The sequence below is a fragment of the Triturus cristatus genome, chromosome 7 (genome assembly GCF_964204655.1).
Source record: "Triturus cristatus chromosome 7, aTriCri1.1, whole genome shotgun sequence".
NCBI lineage: Eukaryota > Metazoa > Chordata > Amphibia > Caudata > Salamandridae > Triturus > Triturus cristatus.
In genome coordinates this window covers 527,730,792-527,743,026 of record NC_140590.1, presented here as the reverse complement: position 1 = coordinate 527,743,026, position 12,235 = coordinate 527,730,792, and the positions used below count along the sequence as shown (strand labels likewise).

Below are 12,235 nucleotides of genomic sequence, written 5' to 3'. Positions count from 1 at the left end.
TCTGGATGGGTCTTTAGAAGCATTCTCAAAATGTTTGCGCAAGGCAGGGAAGCAGTTCCAAACAGCTTTCACAGATCTGTAACTGGATGCTACCCATCTAGTATCAAGCATTTTCCCTATCTTCTGAAGCTGTACACATAGCTCACTGGCGGCCAGATTTAGCTCTCTGTTTTTTTGGTGACATGCTGTATGTGGCATACAATGAGTCCATGAAAATCTTGAAGTGATTGACCCCTGCAACCTCATCATTTGTATCTGCCACAGCAAGTTCTAGTCTGTGAGCCAAACAGTGCCATGTCCGTACAAGATTTGGAAATTCTGATTTCAGCAATGCTACTACTCCTCCTTTTTTACCAAACATTACTGCTGCTCCATCTGAACATACCGCAATCAAAATATCATGTAGCAGACTTTTTTATGTGAGTCCAACTTTTTCAAGAGAGCTATCTTTACGCCAAGGGCATTTGTTTCTGCCAGCTCCAGAAGACCGAAATAGGTGGTCACTGGGGTCAATCAATCATAACATTTGTAAAGCGCACTACCTACCCGTGAGGGTCTCAAGGCGCTGGGGGGGGGGGGGGGCGGGGGGGCTGCTACTGGTCGAAGAGCCAGGTCTTGAGGAGTCTTCTGAAGGCCAGCAGGTCCTGGGTCTGCCGAAGGTCGGTGGGGAGCGTGTTCCAGGTTTTGGCGGCGAGTTAGGAGAAGGATCTGCCGCCGGCGGTGGTTTTCCGGATGCGTGGTACTGGGGCGAGGCTGGAGGAGCGGAGGCTGCGGGCGGGGGTGTAGAAGCTGAGTCCGTCGTTGAGGTATGCCGGACTGGCGTTGTGTATGGCCTTGTGTGTGTGGATGAGGAGTTTGAAGGTGATCCTCTTGTCGACGGGGAGCCAGTGTAGGCCTCTTAGGTGGGGTGCCATGTAGCTGCGTCGGGGGACGTCGAGGATCAGTCGTGCTGAGGCGTTCTGGATGCGTTGCAGCCGTCTTAGGAGCTTGGTTGTTGTTCCTGTGTTGAGGGCGTTCTCGTAGTCCAGTCTGCTGGTGACGAGGGCCTGGGTGACGGTTTTCCTTGTGTCGGAGGAGATCCATTTGAAGATCCTGCGGAGCATTCGGAGGGTGTTGAAGCAGGACGCGGAGACGGCGTTGACTTGCTTGGTCATGGAGAGGGCGGACTCGAGGATGATCCCCAGGTTGCGTGCGTGGTCGGTGGGTTCTGGGGCTGTTCCTAGCGATGTAGGCCACCAGGAGTCGTCCCAGGCTGATGGGGTGGGGCCAAGGATGAGGACCTCTGTTTCGTCTGAGTTCAGCTTCAGCCTGCTGTCCTTCATCCATTCAGCGACTGCCTTCATGCCTCTGTGGAGGTTGTCATTGGCGGTGTGGGGGTCTTCGGTGAGGGATATGACCAGCTGGGTGTCGTCTGCGTAGGAGATGATGTTGAGGCTGTGTTGTCGTGCGACGTGGGCGAGTGGAGTCATGTAGATATTGAACAGCGTTGGGCTGAGGGAGGATCCCTGTGGAACGCCGCAGATGATCTTGGTGGTCTTGGAGCGGAAGGGTGGGAGGAGGAAGCTCTGGGTTCTGCTGGAGAGGGATGTGGTCCAGGCCAGGGCCTTCTCTTGGATTCCGGCGTCGTGGAGTCGTGCAGTTAGGGTGCGGTGGCAGACCGTGTCGAAGGCTGCTGATAGGTTCAGGAGGATGAGGGCGGCTGTCTCTCCTTTGTCCATGAGGATCCTGATTTCGTCGGTGGCGGCGATGAGGGTGGTCTCAGTGTTGTGGTTGCTGCGGAATCCGGATTGGGATGGGTCCAGGATGATGTTGTCTTCGAGGTAGCGGGTCAGTTGTCTGTTGACGATTTTCTCTGTGACTTTCGCTGGGAAGGAGAGCAGGGAGATGGGCCGGAAGTTCTTGAGGTCTTTGGGGTCCGCCTTGGGTTTCTTCAGTAGGGCGTTGATCTCGGCGTGCTTCCAGCTCTTCGGGAAGGTTGCTGTCTCGAAGGAGATGTTGATTGTTTTCCGGAGATGGGGTGCGATGACTGTGCTGGCTTTGTTGAAGACGTGGTGAGGGCATGGGGATCCGGAGTGGATTGAGTTTATGGTTTTGATGGTGTCTACGTCGCTGACGTTGGACCAGGCGGTCAGACGACTGATGCGGGTGGGGGTCGCAGGGGTTGTGGTCTCTGTGGCGGAGGTGGGGGTGTCGGTGTTGAAGCTGTCGTGGATGTCTGTGATCTTGCGGTGAAAGAAGGTGGCCAGTGAGTCGCACAGGTCTTGTGATGGTGGAATGTCGTTGGTGTTGGAGCTGGGGTTGGAGAGTTCTTTCACAATGTTGAAGAGCTCTTTGCTGTTGTGTGCATTGTTGTCTAGGCGGTCCTTGAAGGTGGTCCTCTTGGCGGTCTTGATGAGTTGGTGGTGTCTGTGGGTGGCGTCCTTGTGGGCTGTGTAGCTGTCTGGTGTTCGGTCGCGGAGCCAGTTCTTCTCCAGCCTTCGACAGGTGCGCTTGGAGGTCCGGAGGTCTTTGGTGAACCATGCGGCTTTCTTGTTCGTGCGATTGGTTGCGGAGGTCTTGAGTGGGGCTAGGGTGTTGGCGCAGTTGTTGATCCACTGTTTGAGGTCGATGGTGGCTGTGTCTGGGTCGGTGGGGTCTGCGGGTAGTTCCGGGGCGAGGGCGGAGGTCAGTTGGTCCTTGGTGATCTTGCTCCAGCGGCGGCGTGCCAGCTGTTGGGTGTGGTGGTGGGTTTCCTGAAGGTGAAGTGGACGCATCTGTGGTCTGTCCAGTGGGGTTCGGTGGTGTGGTTGAAGGCGACGTGGGGACTGGCGGAGAAGATGGGGTCCAGTGTGTGGCCAGCGGCGTGGGTGGGTGTCGTCACGAGCTGTTTGAGTCCGAGGTTTGCGAGGTTGTCGATCAGGGCGGTGGAGTTGGCGTTATCGTTGTTCTCGAGGTGGAAGTTCATGTCCCGAGGAGGATGTAGTCCGTGGAGGCGAGGGCGTGGGTGCTGATGAGGTCAGCGATGGTGTCGCTGAACTGTGGACGGGGTCCGGGTGGTCTGTAAACGAGTGTTCCTCTGAGGGTGGTGTTGGGGTCGGCGTGGATCTGGAAGTGCATGTGCTCGACGGTGGTGAGGGTGTCGTTGGTGTTGGTCGAGACTCTGAGGGTGTCCTTGTGGATGATGGCGATTCCCACTCCGTTGGCGCGGTCTCTGCGGGAGATTTTGTAGCCCTTTGGGATGGCTATGGCGATGTCGGGTGCCGAGGTGGCGTTCAGCCAGGTCTCCGTCAGGAAGGCGACGTCCGGGTGGTTGAGTCTAGGAGGTCCCAGAGTTCGATGGCGTGCTTGCGAGCGGAGCGGGTGTTGAGCAGGATGCATCGGAGTTGGTTGGGTTCTTTGGTTGCTGGTTTGACGGGCCAGATGCTGGTGAAGCTGCAGTTCCGGCAGGTGAAGGGTCCTTGGGTGCGCTTCGGGGTGGCCTGGTAGCAGGAGTGGTCTCGTCCGTGGTTGAGTGCGTGGAGGGTGCTGGGGTCGTAGTGCAGTCTGGCGCTGGGCACGGTCCAGGCGCGGACGGGCGCAGACGGACTTGCCTATGGCGCGCCAGCGGCGCGCCCGCTGCCGCGCAGTGACCGCCATTTAAGGTGGGAAGGGAGGGAGGAGCAGCTGGGAGGCGGGAGCGGGGCGGCTAGGGGGCGGGGCCGCAGGGGAGCAGCGGCAGGGATACAGAAGGAAAAGGGGGAAGGGGGGAGGAACGGGCAACGGAGGAGAGACCGAAAATGCGCAAATTACAGCAACTGAGTAAATACAGAAGCGGGGCACAATATAAACGAAGTAGAACACAGTACAGTACAGTACAGCAAGCAAGAAGAAGAGCACAATATCAATAAAATACCGGGGCACAGCAGACAGCAGGACCGAACTCCCAGTCAAGGGGGCAGCGGCAGCACAAGAGACACTGGCGCACTGGTGGAGCTGTGCGGCAGTGGGGGAGCGACCTGGCCTGCAAGCAGGGTCAGGGGTACTTTAATTTCCAAAAATGCCACAGAGGTAGAAGATTAAGGTAGAATCATTGCTAATAGAAGTGCTCTCATCAATTAATACTGTGATCTGTGGTTTGTGTTGTCTGATATAACAGACCAATCTTTGTTGCATTTCCAGTGCAATGTGTTTTATTGTTTCAGTTGCAGTCACATTGCTGTGCAAAACACGGCCCATTGCACTGCCATTCTTTGTCTGAAGGAGAATTAGATCAGGGTGGTCCGTGAAAGGGCAATCTTTTTTTGCCAAGTAGTAGGCAGTGTCAAATACCCTGCATGTGCTCTCCATATATTTTGCATTACATTTGTGTACTGTCACCCCCAATGTATTTTTCTGCTGAGCTGTAAGAATGTCTTTAGCTGCCAAGTGACCAGCATTCGCCTTATGCTCCATAATCTTCTTCCTGAGCTGTTTCTGCCTGGAAGCTTTTTCTTCGCCGTAAGGACCAACCTCGCCATCTGCCCACACTTTACTTATGCGCATGCCCTGGGGGTTATTGTGCCATTAAAGACCCGTTGATTTAGCCTGTTTGCAGGAAGAACATCCGCTATTGCCTGACTTAATATACAACCATTTATATTCCTCTTGACAGTAATATCACTGTTTAGTGTTCCAGCAGTCCGGGAGTTTGACAGTTTCTTTCTCTGGCACACGTTGAAGTCTTTGTAAAGGTGGACTGTCCTTGGCAGACTCTTGCTGAGTTTTACTAGCCTCATCACTAGTTGGTTGCACTGGACAAGACTCCCCTGTAACACGCTGGCACTTCAGTGACGGTAGGAAGTCAATCATTGAAGACTGCATAGACTTGCGCTTCAGAGCAGAAGCAGATAAGCTACTAGTAGCCATGGTAACATTTAGAACTTCCTTCTTGAAGGCTGGACTGGTATATCTGAAAAAGAAAATCTTCCCCTGCTGATTTTGGTTTCCAGGTGATTAGGCCTTGCGTCACGCAACGAGAATATTTAGCCTCTTATCTGCAACAACAATTGAATAGTTTACTCCAGTGATCAACTATGTTTAATTGAAGTGCCATTTGGCAGGCAGATGTTACTCTTCATTTTGTGCTGTTCCTGAAAGAATCTCTCATTGTGCAGTGAAGTTGTAAGGTTTTCCTGATCTGGAGGCCCCAAAATACATCTTGCCCGGGTCTCCAAGTCCTTAAGATGGCACTGGTATATCTATCCATACTTATCACACAATGGCACTCAAAACACTTGGACATGTATAGTTTAGCAACTGCACTCTAAATAAGTGTTTCCCAAACTGTGGGTCGCAACCAATTTTGACTAGTTCAGCCTACACACATCTTGGGTCAATATTCCCATGTTGGGAGGACCTGTTGCAGCATATATCACATCCTAAAAACTTATAATGAATCAATAGTGTTAGATTGTCGTGACTGATACTTTTCTCAATTTGATGGAAGTAGTTTCAAATAAGGATTGGTAAATAAGACTGATCGAAACCCTTCTTCTGTACTTTTCTGCAGACTACATTGTTTTATCCAAAGCATACATTAACAGAGCACAGAGGGGCCTGGAGCACTGCAGATTATGGGCACCGCAATCACACCAGTGGCCAGCTGTGTTTAGGTCAAGCCTTCTAGACAGTGCATGCTAAGTCTGTTGCAAAGTAAACTGTGGCTCACCATGAACATAGAAAGGCTTGGAGCCGCCAATTGCTTTCCATTCGTTGGTTTCCCTTGTCACTCTCATTTGCGCGAGCATCCTGCTTGCAATGAAGAAGCTGTTTACCTTATAGCTATTTGTTTCAATGTTATCTTATATTATGGCATTGGTGATTGCTTAGTACACGTCTCCACTGGACTAATATCCCAGGCAGAGGTAGAAGGCCCAATACAACAATATGAAATGAGCCCCTCTAACGTAAAAAATAAAAACAGACCCACACACACACACACTGACCACCCAGCCAGGCCACACAACTGAATATACTCCGAGTAGCCCACATAGCCACTTCCAAAAACACACACATTATTGCTGTCTTCCTCTTGCACAGCAACGCACTCTGCTGCCACACACACTTCCACTCTGCGCACAGTTTTTCTGCTATTGTACATACAAAGCTGTATGTACTCTACTCCAGTCTACTTACTCCATCCTGATTTGCTTACACTGGGCTTGTTCGCTGCCTCACACACGGATACCGGTACACACAGCCTGCACAGATCTCTTACACACATACTGCCTGCTAAGGCCCGATGTATTGTATTTTGATTTATGTAACACTTACTACCCCTGACGAGGCGTTGCATCACTTTTTCGGTGAGTAGCTTGCTTCTACGAAACCCATAAAGGATTAGTGGCGAATTAGTATAGTGAAATATGAAAGTAATTTGAGTGGTGGATGTGTTAGTTATTTGGATTGAGAAGGATAGTGGAGGGATAGAAGAGGGAAAAGGTTTGCATTTATATAGCACTTGCTACCCCCAAGGTGTAGAATTGCTTTTTCAGCGAGTAGCGCGCTACTCCAGAACCCAAACAATACTAAACTCACAGAACAAACCCACAAAACAAGAATATACTACTGCATGGAATAAAGAATATCCTGAGGCACTGCCATCCTACTGCATCACTGCATGGAATGAAGAAATATTATTTTACACTCCTCCCTTCTGATTCGCACAACTGCATAAAATAATGACTATCCCAGGGCACTTCCATCCTGCTGCTTCGCTTCATAGAATAAATAATATCCAGAGACACTACCATCATACTGCGTCACTGCATGGAATAAAGAATACCCGTAGGCACTGCTCTCTTCCTACCTCACTGCACAGTATAAAGAACACTCCTAGGCATTGCCATCCTTCTACATTTTATATCACTGCACAGTATAATGAATATCCTGAGGCGCTGCCATCCATCTGTCACATTGCATCAATGCATAGTGCAAGTCATATGCTACCTAACTGCATCACTACTCAGATAACCCTCAGCACTGCCATTCTTCTTCTTCACTGCATCACTACATGGAATACATAATGCTCCTAGGAATTGATACCCTTCTACCACAGAACAACAACTAACTCTGGGCATTGCCATCTCTGCCTCATTGCATTGCCGAGTAGAATCCTCACTGTACAGAATAACCACTATGTCTGGGCACTGCCATCTTTCTTGGTCTCTAGGTGGTGGATCTTTACCTAAAAGTTTGTGTTCTGATACTGGGCTTTCCGGACTAAGAGAGCTACCACAGGGCTGCTGCTATTCATCCCACCGAAGGCAGAAGTAGAGGCCATTCTGTTACTATCAATCTCATTATTTTGTGTAGAGGGCCATAATGTAGATTTACCTCCATGGCAGAAGAACAGGTTCATAGCTACTATTAGCAAGCAACTTTCTGAAACACAACTGCAAGATGTGTCCACATGGGACACACCGAGGCAGACAACAGAATACCATAGTGCCAATCTGTACTGCACAACCACCACAGAGGTAGACGATTAATGACACCTTATCCTTTCAAAACTCCCACTATCCACTGTCTGGGTAGATAGAGACCTCTAGGAGAGAAGGGCAATAAGAAGAGAAGAAGCACATCCCTTGTTGACTTTGTTTCAGTTTTCCGAATCCAGTGAGCTTTGGCGTGTTTTCATGTATTGTGGCGCTTTGGTTTGAGTTCATGTTATTTTGCAACATTGGTGCCATCTACTGGTTGTATTCCATACAACTTTCTTTGAATATTCTTTTTTAAGGTTAACGTGATAAACCTTATTTTCTTAAATAAGTAAAGAAGGAGAAGTGGGGGTGGTTCCGGCTTATTGCGCGCAAATCCAATGAAGTCTAAGCATAGAACAGCCTATCCGGCTAAGCAGCGCAGATAACAAGACTACAGTACATAGGCGACAGGGTGGGGGGGAAAAACAGAAAAAGGACCGTAATCAAACCGTGGGGATAACCCAATGCACTTACCTATCAAGATGCGGCTCCACAGGTGAAAAATGCTGCAACCAATTTCCCTGACCCCTCCAATTCAAAACACGGCGTCCAATTCATTAAGTGTAGGTCGTGCTGGAGCAGGCTGCCTGTGATAGTCTACCTCTTCAGTTTTTCCTCATCTCACGATGTCTTCACTCCCAAGGCTGGCACCATAACGACGTTGCTCCTGCGCTGAAAAAAAGAGAATGGAAATCCTGAGAGAAAATGGTTCTCTTAAAGGATTTCCCTTCCTCCAAAAACGCTCACCTGGCATGACGTCGTGCTGTGGACGTCATGCCGTGACCTCCACTACTCAGTGAGGAAAATGAGCTCTCACTGCTGTCCAGAGGAAAAACAAAAAAAGACTACCATTGCTAGGCCCAGAAATAGAGCCCGATAGAGACCCGTCTCGAGGCTCCCCCCCCCCTACAAAAAACTGCCGGTGCTCAGTCCCAGACAGACCCGACCCACTTAAAGCCCTCCCTTCCACAAGAAAGAGGACTCCAGCACGGAGCTGTATTGCATGTCAATACGGTCCATCTCAGCTAGTGCCCTTTGCAAACCAAAAGGTTCAAACTGCTTCAAGATTCCTTGCACTAACCATCCATGGATTTTCTCCAAGCCTGAAAAGTGGGTTGAGTACTCTAAACTGAGAAAACCGCCTTGTAATGTCCCCAGAAATTTCCTCCAGATAAGCACACAGATTGAGACTAAACTACATTTCCTGAGCGTTTTCAAGCCTCTGTGTTAAAGCCTTCAACTTAGGAAAGTGTGTGAGATCACCATCGTCCAGCTGCTCTCGGAACAGGTCGAGTTTACTCAGCATGGCACTCCTCCTTGACGACACAAGTTTCTGTCTACCTTGAAGTGTCAGATTGAGAGTCTTGAAATGTGAGAAGATGTCACACAGAAAATGGAGCATGGTGAGCCATTGCAAGCCATACAATTCTGGGAAGGACTGCCCTCGATTACAGATTCTTCAATTCCTGTAAGCAAAATAATAAACCTTTCTAGTGCTCAACCATCTAATGCAACAGGTCTGGATATTCATTTTCGGCATCCCTCAGCAATAATTTGAAAAGTCTTAGGTTGAGTGTTTTTTGCTCGAATATTTTTAACAATTCTTACTACTTGCTTCATCATAACATCATTTAGTTGTCCTTGTTTTATTTTCGCACAAAATGCTTCCTGATGGATTATGAAATGACAATCAATTAAAGTGGATGATTGAAGTTTTTTTCTTAACCGAGATACAAAGCCCCTCTCATGTCCAATCATGGAGGTTGCCCCATCTGTAGGGATACTTACAAGATTGTTCAATGGCAGGTGATGGGATTCAAAGAAATTAAACATGCTGATCAATACATCCTCTCCTCTTGTGTGACCATGCAATGGCAAAAGGCAGAGGAGCTCTTCCTTTGTAATGATTTCTTATTCCGAATACCTCCCCCAAATCATTAACTGAGCCACATCATCGATATCTGTTGGCTCATCAACATTAATGCTAGAGGGGACAGCTTGACTGCATTGATGACCTGTGCTAGAACAGTGCCACCCATTGACTCAATTCTATGTGTGCATGTGGAATCTGACAGTTGTAATTCCCCTATTTCCGTCATAATGTTGGATTTATTAGGATAGTTGACAAATAAAATGTCTGCTTCCAAAAGAAAACATTTCTTAACCAGCTGTGCCTCTGTAATGTTTTTTAATGTTTTGCAAGCAAGTAACATATTTGGAAGGTTGCCTCAGTAACAGTCTCAGATTCTTTCATCTGGCACAGAAGGAGCTTTTGTTTGGATAGAAGGGCATGCTTCAGTGATGCAACTTTTGCAGAACGCGGTTTTGAGGACATTAGGAAATGTTCTCTGATGTAAGAATGTCGTGTGTTAAAGTGCCGCTCCAGGTTATATCTTTTGAGGACTTGAACCTTTTCTTTGCAAAGGAGGCAAGTAGCTTTCTCCTTTGGACATTCCACAAAAAGATATTATTCTTCCCACAAAGCCTGGAACACCCTGTGTTGACTCTGTGTGCATCTGGGTCTTTTGCAAGACTTTGCTACCGGGCTGTATGCCATTTCTTTTGGGTTTCTTATGAACACTGCAGGAAAGCAGAATTTGTGTTCACGACCCCCATCTCGCGACCGATGGCACAACCCCGTCTCTCGGCCAATGGCACAACCCTATCTTAGTTACAGAGCTCTGCACACAACCAACAAGGTGACACGTGAGTGCTGCTATTTGGAGGAATATGTTTGAAAATAAAATGTGTGTTAACCCCTTGTGTGCTTCCGACGTCATGGTGGGCGTGTGTGGAGGACGACGGGGGCCTTCCGAACTCCACCCACTCAATAAAACACCCGCACAGCGTGAAAATTTGCGCGGAATGGGTTAAAAAATGTAAATGTCTACATTGGGTGTTTACTTCTCACTGTATGTTTTGACAGTGCCCTATTTGCACATATTTAGATGTATTTGTGCATTTAAGCTTATAACTAGATATTAGTGCTACACAAATGAAACATATTGGTATCACATTTCTCATGTACAGCCATCCCTACTTCAGAGCATTAGTGAAATGAAGAAAGAAATAACATGAGACCACCCTTTCTTTTTTTTTTTTTATTAAATCTTTTTATTAACATTTTCACTTCCAACCTTTACTGCATTACCATCTCGTGCTTCACAACGTACATTACATCTTTTTTGATTACATGTGTATTCTACATTAAGGACCCCTTTCAGGGTTTTCATTACATTGACACCTGTCTCTTTCAACATATCCCCACAGAGACCACCCTTTCTTGATAAATTCAGTTCACAGTTGTAGAGTGCATCCACTACCTCAAATCCCTTTTCCTAATACCCAGGTAGGTGAAATAGTAGCTAAGCAAAAATCCTGCCACTTGCAATAGTGAACTGAAGTCTAGAGGCCCTGGCAGGCCACATATGGTAGAGGGTCCTGCCCTCTAGCTGTCGTTGGGGCAGAGAGAGTCGGGCCCTCTGGCGGCCGTTGGGGAAGAGGCCTTACTTCTTTACAAAATTCCTCTGCAGAAGTTAAACTATGGGCCAGATTTACCACTTATTCATGCAGCGCAGTACAGCAACCGCAACTGCGCTGCGTGAAAAGGAGCGAGAAAAGTGCCATATTTCTGCAAATATGGCACTCTCCTCCCCTGTCCCTAGCACCGGTGCTGAAATCACTAGCCGTGTTCCACAGACACACCTTCAAGGATGTCTCAATGAGTCTAGTGTAGGTTTTGTACAGGAGGGATACCCTTCCAGTACAAAATGCTATGCACAGACGGACTTTAGCCCTTTTCTCTCTTTGTATGTGTTCTGTAAAGTGCATCACACGTGCAAAGTCAGAAAAGGAAGGAAAATTGAAAGCATTTCTCCTTAGTTGTGCCTACTTTAAAAGTGTGAAGTTGTCGGATGCTAAACCCTTTCTACTTTATTTAGGAAATTGGGTTTAGCATCAGAAACCTTGGTTGGTTGCATGGGAACACCCATGCTCCACCCATCGTGCACCCCCTTAGGTGCTCAGTAACGCAAAGCAGTGCTAACCCAGCAGCTAATTTCTCTATTATTGTGAGATTCTGTGAGTGAAATACAAAACAAATTGTTCCCAAGCCTATAAGCAGAACCCAGCTGTTCTACGTACGATACAGCTGCATGAAACAATGCAAAATGCACGAGAGAGACATGTATGCAGGAATAATGCACTATACATAAACGGAGCATTAATCATTACACTTCAGCAGCCTATGCTCATCTCGTGTTCTTCCTGCTGCTTTTCCAAGGTATTATGTCCATCAACGTTCACTTGTTTCTAGAGAAATATTTTGTAGTCTGCGGCAATTTCTTTTAAACTAGTAGCGCCATTATTCTCACACATCTATACTGCTTATTCTAATCCCTATATCTTTCTTGGACCATAAAGCTAATAAAGGAGGCTGCGTACCTTCGTGCACTTATGAGTTCACATTTGTATAAAATGCTGCACTGTCATGAATATTTCAGGGACCGGCTTGTGGCCAACTTCTGGTTGCAGATTCCGGCTCGACAAACAGCCCGGATCTGCAACCAGAAGTGGGCTACAAACATCCAAATGGTAAATGCGTGCTATTAAGCACAGAGGATACTGTGCCCCTCATCAGCTGGAAACTGTGTAGAAACACAAACAGGCATCTTTTGATGGTGAGCGGTAATTAATTATAGCCCCTGTGGTTCATTTATCTTCAAAATCTTCTGTTTTGACAATAATGCAAGTAAACC

At 47.8% G+C, this 12,235-nt stretch overlaps 1 protein-coding gene across 1 annotated transcript in view; it reads left to right on the top strand.

Annotated features, from left to right (window-relative positions):
* The window catches only part of MFSD11 (major facilitator superfamily domain containing 11), a 204,952-nt gene that overhangs the window by 52,775 nt on the left and 139,942 nt on the right, over positions 1-12,235 (top strand). The gene's annotated exons all lie outside the window — the stretch shown is intronic.